Source organism: Panthera uncia, chromosome B4, assembly GCF_023721935.1.
Source record: "Panthera uncia isolate 11264 chromosome B4, Puncia_PCG_1.0, whole genome shotgun sequence".
Lineage (NCBI taxonomy): Eukaryota > Metazoa > Chordata > Mammalia > Carnivora > Felidae > Panthera > Panthera uncia.
The window spans coordinates 53792363-53805286 of NC_064809.1; positions in this window are offsets into that span (position 1 = coordinate 53792363).

The following is a 12924-nucleotide window of genomic DNA, read 5'->3' on the forward strand; positions in this document are numbered from 1 at the left end:
GCACTGTCCCCACATCATTGTCTGCTCCTGCTTCTGCTCCCAGCCCTACGGTCTATGAACTTTGGATATTTCCTGACCTTTGTGAAAAACTACTTGTCTAGAGACTCTCTACCTTCTTTTTGGTGAATCTGGGTAATATGACTCAGCTCTGACTGATTTTTGCAGCAAGTCCGTTTCATCTTCTTTACATTTTCCAGGGATTCCTCGGGGTTTCTCTCCCACTGATAAAAAGATCTCTTATTTATGGGACTTCAATAAATTACTTATGATTTAAAAAATTTTTTGGTTTTCTTATGTCAGTGACAAGAGGACAAGCTTTAGGCATAGCTTATTGTTTTTCCCTAAACATCCTACTTGTACGCACTCAGTGTTTTCATGCTTCTCTGATCCTAAGCCACTTAACCTCTGTATGTGCCTGTTACCTATGACATAAAGATGGAGATTAATATGAGAAGAGAGTTTTGATAGCCTCTTTCTTTCCTTTCTCTGCTTTTAAACACTCATGTCTAAGATATGTCTGTTTGTGAAATTAGACACACAACTTGGGGAGGAGGAGGGACTTTAGGAGTTGATAGCCTGGTAGCAATTTTCAGTGTCTTTGGTCGAAGATGGGATTTACCCTTCATCGTATTCCTGTGCAGTCACAGTGGATATTTTAAGAGCTTGGGAGATGATCTAGAATAAATCTACTGGTCTTCCCTTTTCATGGTTTCTTATTGCCTTTTCTGCTAGATATTCTTTTTTCATTTCTGCCTTTTGGTTAACACTACTGTGGGAGCATCACACCATTCCAGTTACTGCCAAAATAATAGTAATTATAATGATATGCTTAAGATTTACTGAGGGTTGGGGCATCTGGGTGGCTTAGTCAATTAAGTGTTTGACTCTTGATCTCAGCTCAGGTCATGACCTCATGGCTGTGAGATGGAGTCTTATGTCAAGCCCCATGTTGACCGCGGAGCCTGGTTAAGATTCTCTTTCCCTCTCCCTCTGCCCTTGCCCTGCTCATGCACCTGCACACATGTGCACTCTCTCTCTCTCTAAGTAAATAAACAAGAAAATAAATGATTCATTGAGGACATAAACTGTGTTGAACACAGTTGAGTGTTCTAACTCCTCAAAATATTAAATATGTTATATAAAATAAATAATTGCTATATTGTAACTATATATAATGGTATATATGATATAATTACTACATATAACTATATATACTATACAGCATTATAATACATATGCATTATGTGTCTTATATGTTATATGTATTCTATATGTTAAATATGTTATATAAAATTATATATAATATATACATAATGTATGTGTTATATGTGTATTATATACACAATAACATAGAAATAATATAATTAAATGTAATCCGTTAGACTGTAGGCATCTTGCGATGACTTTGTTATCATTTGTGTTCCCACAGTTTAACACAGTGTCTGACACTGAGTAGTTGATAAATAAATAATAAACGAATGATTGTATTCAGGCTTTAGCATGAGCTGTAAATCTAATAGATTGTGATACCAATGGAGTTAAGTGAATTTTAAATAACATTAATTTTATAGGATCTTTTGATAGTCAATTTAGAAAAATTCAGTGCATTTATCACATAATTAGAAAAGTAGAATTCTATCAGTGTTGATTAGTTTTAAGAGATTCGTTTTTTGCCTCTCATTCTTTTTCTCTTTAATGTATTTTGTGTGCTGAAATTCTTTTAAATTTCATTCAATGGAACTGTGGTTATAAAAAAGTGCACAAGGGATGATGTACAGCTCAATAAATTTTCCCAAGGTAAATATACCTAAGTAATTAGCACACTGTTCAAGAAACAAAACCTTAACAGAACCATGGAAGCCCCCCCATGCTGTCTTCCAGGTACGATCCTTTGCCCTTTGCCTTCTGAAGGTAAATGACATCCTGACTTGTAAACACCGTGGAGTTGTGTTGGCTGTTTTTAACTCTTTTGATTTGCTCAACATTGTTTATGAGATATCTTCCAATGTGAGTAGTTGTAAGTTTTTTATTCTCATTGTGCTATAGAATTTTATCATATAACTGTACTGCAATTTACATATCCATCTTATAGATAAACATTTGCGTTGTTTTCCTATTTGAGGCTGTAATACTGATACTATAAACATTCGTACACAAGCCTTATGAGAATATACCCAAAGTGGAATTGCTGAATCGTAAAGTTTGTTATATTTAGTTTTAGAAGATCCTATGAAACAGTCCTTTAAGGTGCTAATGGCATAATCGCCTTCGACTAGTAGTATATGAAATTCCTCATCTTCCCCAACACTTGTTTTTTGTTTTGATATATATTTACTAGTTTTTATATAATAAAGGCTCCAATAAAGGATACAGATGAGTGGCTAGATGAAGGGTTGTATTATATAGGGTAAGGACTTAAAGGGTCCTCAGGAGCTTCTGTCCCTGTGAAGTTGGGATACATACCTCTCCAGCACATGGATGTATTCACCATCCTGGAAACTCTTCTAGCACTGAGCCCGATACTAACAGAATTTTGGGGGGAATTTGCATATCACTCATTTAAAAAAATTTTTTAAAGTTTTATTTATTTTTTTTTTGAGAGAGAGAGAGCATAAGTGGGGGAGGGGCAGAGAGAGGGGGGAAGAGGATCCAAAGCAGGCTCTGCGCTGACAGCAGCAAGCCTGATGTTGGGCTTGAACTCATGAACTGCGAGATCACGACTCGAGCTAAAGTTGGACACTCAACCGACTGAAACACCCAGGTGCCCCGCATAGCACACATTTTTAAAAACATTTCTTCCAGTTTTATTGAGAAATAATTGACAGAGCCTACTGTATATGTTTAAGGTATATAGCGTGATGGTTTGATTTACATATATTGTTAAATGATTACCACAATAGGTTTAGCTAACATCATCTTTGCATCTAGATAATTAAAAGAAAGAAAAAAGAACAAAGAAAGAAACTCTCAACTTGTGATAAGAATTCTTAGGACTTACTCTCTTAATAACTTTCCTATATATCATACAACAGTATTAACTATATGTTATACATGACAACCCTAGTATTTATCTTATAACTGGAAGTTTGTACCTTTTGACTACCTCCCTTCACCCCTGCCTCTGGTAACCACAAGTCTGACCTCTTTTTCTGTGAATTCGCTTTTTTGTTTTTTAAAGATTCCATATATAAATAAGATCATACAGTGTCTGTCTTTCTCGGTCTGACTTATTCACTGAGTGTGATGCCTTCAAGGTCCAACAATGTTGTCACAAACGGTAGCATTTCCTCATTTTCTATGGCTGAATACCATTCTATTGAATGTATTTACCATAACTTCTTTACCCATTCATCCATCATTGGACATTTAGATTGTTTCTGTGTCTTGTCTGTTATAAATAATGCTCTTTGATCATGGAGATGCAGATATCTTTTCAAGTTAGTATTTTCATCACCTTTGGATATATTTCCAGAAGTGGAATTGCTGGATGACATGGTAGTTCTATTTTTAATTTTTTGAGGCTCCTCCTACTGTTTTCCATAGTGGCTGCACCAGTTTATAATCCTACCAACAGTGCATGAGAGTTTCCTTTTCTCTACATCTACTCCAGCATTTATTATCTATTGTCTTTTTGATGATGGCTGTTCTAAAAGGTGTGAGGTGAAATCTCATTGTGATTTCAATTTGCATTTCTCTAATAACTAGTCATGTTGAGCATCTTTTCATGTACCTGTTGATTTTTTGTATTTCTTTGGAGAAATGTCTACTCAGGTACTTTTCCCATTTTTTAAATTGGGTTATTTGTTTGTTTTCTACTGAACTGTATGAGGTCTTATCCAAAAAAATCACTACAAAGACCCATGTCAAGAAACTTTCTTCCTATGTTTTCTTCTATGAGTTTCATAGTTTCAGCTCTTTTACTTAAGTATTTAATCCACTTTGAGTTAATTTTTGTGAGTGGTATAAGATATGGATCCAGTTTCATTCTTTTACATGTGACTATCCAATTATCTCAGAACCATTTATTGAAAAGACTGTCTTTGCTCCATTGAGTATTCTTGGGTCCTTTTCAAATATTAGTTGACTGGGTTTATAGTGGGTTTATTTCTGGGTTCTTGATTCTGTTCCATTTGTCTATTTTTCTGTTTTTGTGCTAGTGTGATATTGTTTTGATGACTAGAACTTTATAGTAAAGCTTGATATCAGGAAGTATGATACCTCCTGCATTGTTCCTTTTTTTCCCCCAGGATTTCTTTGGCTATGCAGGAAACTTTTGTGGTTCCATATTGATTTTAGGGATTTTTTTTCTTCTGTAAAAATTGCCATTGGAATCGTGATAGGGAATGCATTGCATCTACATATGACTTTCTGTAGTATTGACATTTTTATAATATTAATTCTTCCAATCCATGAACACAGGATACCTTTCCCTTTATTTGTGACTTCTTCGATTTCTTTCATCAATGTCTTATAGTTTTCAGCATGATATTTTTTGCCTCCTTAGTTAAATTTATTCCTAAGTATTTGATTGTTTTTGATGCTATTGTAAATTGATTCAATTTATTTATTTATTTTTCAGAAATTTTGTTTTTAGTATATAGAAATACCACTGATTTTTGTATGTTGATTTTGTATCTTGCAACTTTATGTAAGTCATGGCTACATATAACAGGTATTTTTTGGGGGTGGAGTGAGACTTAAGATTTTGTATACATATTCTTTATATACGGATTTTTTAATAATTTATTGTCAAATTGGTTTCCATACAACACCCAGTGCTCATCCCAGCAGGTGCCTCCTCAATGCCCATCACCCACTTTCCCCTCTCCCCCACCCCTCATCAACTCTTGGTTTGTTCTCAGTATTTAAGAGTCTCTTATGGTATGCCTCCTTCCCACTCTGTAACCTTTTTCCCCATATGGATTTTTTATATATAAAAAGATTTTAAAGATTTTTCTGTATATAAAATCATTTTGTCTTCTAATAGTGACAGTTTTACTTCTTCCTCTTTGATTCTGATACATTTTATTTCTTTTTCTTTACTGATTGTCCTAGCTAGGACTTCCAGTATTATGTTGACTAGGAGTGGTTAAGAGTGAGCACCTTGTTTTCTCCCTGATCTTAGAAGAAAAACTTTCATCCTTTCACTATTGAGTATGATGTTAGCTGTGGACTTGTCATATATGGCCTTTATTATGTTGAGATATGTTCCTTCTATGCCTAATTTGTTGAGTTTTTATCATGAATGAATGTTGAATTTTTTCAAATGCTTTTCTCTGTTTATTGCTTATTGAGATAATCATGATTCTTTTCTTTCTTTCTGTTATTAATTTGATGTATCACATTGATTGACTTGTGTATGTTGAACCATTCTTGCATCCCAGGGAGAAATCCTACTTGATCATGGTGAATGATCCTTATAATATGCTGCTGAATTCAGTTTGCTGTATTTTATTGATAACTTTTGCATCTACATTCATCAAGGGTGTTGGCTTATAGTTTTCTTCTCTAGTACAGTCCTTTTTTTGGTTTTGGTATCAGAATAATGCTGGCCTTGGAAAATGAATTTTAATTTTTTTAAGTTTATTTATTTATTTTGAGACAGACAGAGACAGCATGAGAGGGGGAGAGGCAGGGAGAGAAGGAGAGAGAGAAAGAATCCGAAGCAGTCTCCTTACTATCAGCACAGAGCCTGATGTAGGGCTTGAAATCATGAAACTGTGAGATCATGACCTGAGCTGAAACCTAGAGTCTGACGCTTAACCAACTGAGCCACCCAGGTGCCCCAGAAAATGAATTTTAGAGTGTTCTCTCTTCTTTGATTCTTTGGAAGAGTTTGATAAGGAGTGGTGTTAATTTTTTTTTAATATTTGCTAAAATTCGCCAGTGAAGCCATTTGGTGCTGGGTTTTTCTTTGTTGAGAGATTTTTGATTACTGATTCAATCTCTTTACTAGTAATTTGTATTTAGATTTTTAATTTCTTCCTCATTCAGTATTGATAAGTCTGCATATATATGTATGTATGTGAATATATATATATATATATATCAGAGAGAGAGCACAAGTGGGGGAAAGTGGCAAAGGGAGAGAGAGAGAGAATCTTAAGCAGACTCCACTCTCAGTGTGGAGCCCAATACAGGGCTCAGTCCCACAATCCTGGGATCATGATCTGAGCTGAAATCAAGAGTCAGACATTCAATCAACTGAGGTACCCAGATGCCCTTATAAGTTATATATTCCTAAAAATTTTTCCATTACTTCCAAGTTGTCCAGTTTGTTGGCATATAGTTGTTCAGAGTGGCCTCTTCTGATCCTTTGATTTTATGTGGTATAAGTTGTAATGTCTTCTCTTGCATTTACAATTTTATTAATTGGGGTCCTTTGTCTTTTTTTCCTTGGTTAGTCTGGCTAAGGGTTTGTCAGTTTTGTTCATCTTTTCCAAGAACCAACTCTTAGTTTGGTTAACCTTTTCTATTGCTTTTCTTTTCTCTATTTTTATTTATTTTGCCTCTCATCTTTATTATTTATTTCCTTCTGCCTACTTTGGACTCAGTTTGTTTTTCTTTTTCTAGGTCCTTAAGGGGTAGAATTAAATTGTTTATTTGAAACTTTTTTGTTTCTTTTTTTTTTTAACTTTTTTTTTTTTTAACGTTTATTTATTTTTGAGACAGAGAGAGACAGAGCATGAACGAGGGAGGGTCAGAGAGAGGGAGACACAGAATCTGAAACAGGCTCCAGGCTCTGAGCTGTCAGCACAGAGCCCGACGCGGGGCTCGAACCCATGGACCGCGAGATCATGACCTGAGCTGAAGTCAGCCGCCCAACCGACTGAGCCACCCAGGCGCCCCGAAACTTTTTTGTTTCTTAATATAGATGTTTGTTGCTATGAACTTCCCTCTTACAACTGCTTTTGCTGTATCCTATAATTTCTTCTATGTTGTGTTTCCATTTTCATTTGTATCAAGAAACTTTTATTTCTGGGGCACCTGGGTGGCTCAGTCGGTTGTGTCACTTTGGCTCAGGTCGTGATCTCATGGCTAGTGAGTTTGAACCCTGTGTCAGGCTCTGTGCTGACAGCTCAGAGCCTGGAGCTGCTTCAGATTCTTGTCTCCCTCTCTCTCTGCCCCTCCCCTACCTCACGCTCTGTCTCTCTCAAAAATAAACAGTAAAATTTTTTTTAATTAAAAAAAGAAATTTTTACTTCATTTTAAATTTCTTCTTTGATCCATTAGTTTAGGATATTGTTGTTTAATTTATATGTGTTTGTGAATTTTCCAGTTTTCCTCTTGTTATTTCTATTTTCATGCCACTGTGATAAGAAAAGTCTGCATCAGTTTGCATTCCCATCAGCAGTGCAAGAGGGTTTCCCTGTCCCCACATGCTTACCAACTTGGTATGATTTCAGTCTTCTTAAACTTGCTAAGAGTTGTTTTTGACCTAACATGTAGATTATCCTCAAAAATGTTCAATGTATGCTTGAGAAGAATGTGTATTGCTGTTGTTGGATAGAATGTTTTGTATATGTCTTAGGACTGTGATGTTCAAATGCTGTTTCCTTATTGGTTCTTTACCTGTATAATCTATCCATTGTTGAGAGTGGGGTATTAAAGTTTCTAACCATTATTATATTACTGTTTGCTTCTCCTTTTAGCTCTGTCTGTTGTTGCTTTATATATTATATATTTATATTACATTTATATATTATAAACTTATATACCCAATGTTGGGCACATAAATATTTACAGTTGTTTTACTTCTTGATATACTGACCCTTTTATTGTTACATAATAACGATTTTGGTGTCTAACACTTGCTTTTAGGTTTTTAAGATTAAAATTTCTGTTGATATAAAATGGTATTGAATTGTGGCTATTTGCATTTTTTAGTTACTAGTGAAATTGCACATGTTTTGATATATATGTTGGCACTTTAGACTCTCTTTTGTGATATGCTTTTTCATGTTGCTTGCCAATTATTGCTGTTTGGCTGTTTTTTACTTTTTATTGTACTTTTTTATTGATTTGTGAGAGTTCTATATAAATGACAGATATGACCTTTTGTAGCATATGAGGATGACAAATGTCTTTTGCTATTCTGTGGGTTGTGAGTCCATTTGATCTAATTTAGCATTGTAGTATTTAGGATAAAATTTAAGCTTGAGTGTAGTAGTAAAATATACAAACAAGCAAATTTTGAAAAACTAAAAATACCCCACTAAAATTATATATATATTGGGGCGCCTGGGTGGCTCAGTTGGTTGAGCATCCGACATTGTCTCAGGGAATGATTTTGCAGTTTGTGAGTTCGAGCCCTGCGTTGGGCTCTGTGTTGTCAGCTTGGAGCCTGGAGCCTGCTTTGGATTCTGTGTCTCCCTCTCTTTACCCTTCCCCACTCATGCTCTGTCTCTCTCTGTTTCTCAAAGATAAATACATGTTAAAAAATTTAATATTATATATAATATTAAATATATATTTTTATATATTAAAAAATATATATTTAATATTATATATGTGTAATATATATATATATTTCTTTATTGCTCATGTAACTAACTGTCTAAAGGTAGACAGTCCAGGCTAGTGTGACTCTATTCCACAAAGTCATTTAGTGTCACAGGTTTTTCCATCTTTTTGCTCCTTGGGTTTTGTCATCATTAGCCTGGTGAAAGCTGACCTCCACCACATACGTGTCTGGTCCATGGGAGGGAAAAAGAAGGTGCAGAAATATAAGCTCAGGACATTTTCTTATTATTTATTTAGCTATTCATTTGAACATTAAAAATATTTACATTTCAATTAGTTAATGTACAGTACAATATTGGTTTCAGGAGTAGAATTCAGTGGTTCATCACTTACACACAGCACTCAGTGCTCCTCATGACAAGTGCCCTCCTTAATACCCATCACTCATCTAGCCCACCGCCGTCTACCTCCATCTTTCAACCTTCAATTTTTTCTCTATCTTGAAGAGTTTCTTGTGTTTTTCTTCTCTCTATTCTCTTTTTCCACCTTCCCATATGTTCATCTGTTGTGTTTCTTAAATTCCACATGTGAGTGAAATCATATGGTATTTGTTTTTCTCTGACTGACTTATTTTGCTTAGCATAATATATTCTAGCTCCATCCAGATTGTTGCAAATGGCAAGATTTCATTCTTTTTGATGGCTGAGTAGTATTCCATTGTGTGTGTGTGTGTGTGTGTATACATATATATATATATATACCACCTCTTCTTTATCCGTTCATTGATTGATGGACATTAGGGCTCTCTCCATAGTTTGGCAATTTTTGACAATGCTGCTGTAAACTTTGGGATGCATATACTCCTTTGAATCTGTATTTTTGTATCCTTTGGGTAAGTACCTAATAGTGAAATTGCTGGATTATAGAGTAGTTCTATTTAGTGTTTTGAAGAACCTCCATACTGTTCTCCAGATTGGCTGCATCAGTTGCATTCCCATCAGCAGTGCAAGAGGGTTTCCCTGTCCCCACATGCTTACCAACACCTGTTGTTTCTTGTGTTGTTAATTTTATAAGCTCAGAATTTTTAAAAGATTTATTTATTTTTGAGAGAGAAAGAGAGAAAGAGCAAGTGGGGAAGGGACAGAGAGAGAGAGGAGGACAGAAGATCCAAAGCAGGCTCTGTGCTTACAGCAGCAGCAAGCTTGATGTGGGGCTGGAACTCATGAACTGTGAGATCATGACCTGAACCAAAGTTGGACGCTTAATCTACTGAGCCACCCAGGTGCCCCTAAGCTCAGAAATTTTAAAGTCAAGAAAGGGAAGACATCCATTGACCTCTGTCCATGGGCTGTTGACCCCAATTAAGCATGTGACCACAACTAACAGCAACAGAGTCTGGGGAAGGTAGTATCACTAGCTAAACAAATTTGTTGCTGTGAAAGGAAGAATAGATTTGGGGGAAGGTAACTATCAATTTGCTGTTACCATTTATTTGTGGTAAGTAGTTTGGGAACAGACAGACTTTTAATCTAGTTAGGAATATGAAAATATGATATCAAAACATTATATAGTACCAGTTATTATGAAATGACCAATAAACAGGTACACATTATGGGAATGAAGAAGTACTTAAGGTGGAGGATTTGAAAAGGCTTTGTAAAAGCTATAGTTATGGTGGATAGAAAAAGCACAGATTTCAACCTCAGAGACTTGCAGAATTGTGTGAGAGACTGAATGGAGCATTCAATAAACTTGAAGCAGTATAAGGTATTGAGGAGAGGGGCAGGATTGCGGACGGAAGCTGGGAGGTGAGGCTGGAAAGATGTGTTGGAATCAGACCACAAAGAGCCTTGAGTATCATGCTTAAAGAATGTGGGCTTTTATCAACAGTCAATGAGAAATAACTGAAGCCTTTTTTTTCATGAAAAGTCTATTTTAACTTCAGTTTTACAGATAGCTATTTTGTCTTCTACATTTTCAAAATTTATTTAATGCAAACCAAAGTAATCCAATAGTATATAGAAATCCAGCCTTAATATTTTTGCTTTTTCAAGTGATTAAAATAAACACTGTGCAAAGTAATAGTTTCATTTAAATTACCCCAGAGAGTATTAGAGTTGGGGGGAAGGGTGTCATACTGTACTGCCAAGAAAATCTTCATGAGAACTGGGGCAACAATCAAAAAAGAGTGCTAATGAATATGTGAATAATCTGACATGAAATTTGGCTCCAATGTGATATTTTGATCTGAAGTTAAAGACTGATTAAGATTTTCATGAACTTAAACTTGAATCTGTGCAGTAAATTATCAAGGGGTGTAATTAGAGTCACTTCCTTCCTAGGTCTACGGGGAAATTCCCATCACCATTGATGAGAATTGTGCGTAAAGATCATGGGAAGAGCATGGCCCTTGGGTTTCCTCTTAAACAGCCTGTAGGATTTGTTATGGTTATTTTAATGCACTGGTCCTTAGAGACACTAATTTCAGATCTGCCTCTACCTTCGACATGCTGAAAATGACAAAAGTTGGAAGTGCGAACCCCAAGAGACATAGATAACTTGTCATTCTTCTTCATCTATAATTAATTTACTTGTAAAGAGGAAACTTCTTGTTTCTTAAATGCCAAATTATTAAACAACAACAACAACAAAAATGATTCATATCAATGGAGGGGAAAGAATACTGCCTCGTGTTGACTAAGTGGCTAGCAACTTCTCTGGGAGTTAGACTCTGGGAACTGAGGTTATTTCTTTAAGTCACTGCTGGTTCTGAGACACTTATGTGCCAAAACACTTGGCCAGGGGTATTTAGAAATGTTTGTGGCTTGGGAAACAGGATTTTTACTCAGGAAAAGTCTTGAGACAAATGGCAAATGATGAGAAATTATAGAATAAAACTGATATTGGGATAAGGTAAAGCAGGAAAACAATGGTAGTTCTAAGGATTAACAATGTTCTGGTTTCTCATGCAGCTCTCAGCAAAACCATATGTGCAATGGCCCTGGATCTTCTGTTGTCTTCCCATGCCCTCTTAGTACTAAGGGTAGGTCTTAACTTTGATTTTGAGATGGAAGTGTCTTTTTGGTAATTCTTTTTTTAATGTTTATTTATTTATTTTGAGAAAGAGAGAGCAAGTGTGAGGGGGAGAGAGGCAAAGAGAGAGAGAGAGAGAGAGAGAGAGAGAGAGAAGGAGAGACAGAATCCTAACCAGGCACGCAACCAGGACAGAGGCCAGTGTGGGACTCGGTCTTATAACTAACTGTGAGATCATGACCTGAGCTGAAACCAAGAGTCAGACACTTAACTGACTGAGCCACCCAGGCACCCCTCTTTTCTGTAATTCTGATACACAAGCCAGTGTTTCTTCATACTTTCCATCTTAGATTACTTAAGAGCAGAATCAGCACCTACCTTGCCTATAAATATCTGGTCCTTTTTCATAAAGCGAAACACACCTAGCTATTTTTTGCCAGATGGTAAATGTCAGACATTGAAAATATATTACCAGATGAATAAACGAATGATAGATATGTAAAACCAGAAATATCCTCTGTATATAAAATGTTTCCTTTTATACATTATAGTGTTTTATACATTATACTAGTTGATGATAGGCAAGTGGCAGGTATCAAAGAATCAAGAAACATAATAACTGGAAGTGGGCAGATATAAGGTCTCTGGTGCAGATTTAAGAGATTAGATTTACACTGCAAAGATCTTTTGTCTCTGTCTTAGAGAACAAATGTAATGCATTGAGTTACTCATTTACTAAGAGTGCAACTAATTTCAAGGCAGTCCTTCATTTCAAGCTTTTGTTCTGGGCAAAGAAATTAAATTCTTCTGAGCCCTTTATACATGTTAACTCACTCTTTACAAAATCTTATGAGGTAGGTACCATAATCATTCTGCTTTTATGCATGGGGAAAATGAGGTGCAAAAATTAATTTGTCAAGACCTCACAGATGCTAAGTACGGCTGCAGTCTATTTCCTTAACCATAATATTGTATTGTCTTATGAGACGGCACTCCAGTCACTAACTAATGACAGGAGAGGCCCGTGAGGCTTTCTGGGGATAATGCTCCAGGTACAAGCAAATCCATGATATAAGAAAGTATGTATGGTTCCTTTTCAAAGAACACCAAGGCCAGTGTGGTAGAGAAGGGAAAGAGTGATGAGACGTAGTGGCTTACGGGCTTTGGGAAAGATTTGGTTTTCATTGTTAGAAAACCGGAAAGCCACGGGAGGGTGTTAAGCAGAGGTGCGATGTAGTATTACTGCGATGTAGTATTACTTAAAACAATATTGAGGCTCAGGGTGTTTGGGTGGCTCAGTTGGATAAGCATCTGACTTTGACTCAGGTCACGTGATCTCATGGTTCGTGGGTTCAAGCCCCGCATCAGACTCTGTTGAGAGCTCAGAGCCTGGATCCTGCTTCCGATTCTGTGTCTCCCTCTCTCCCT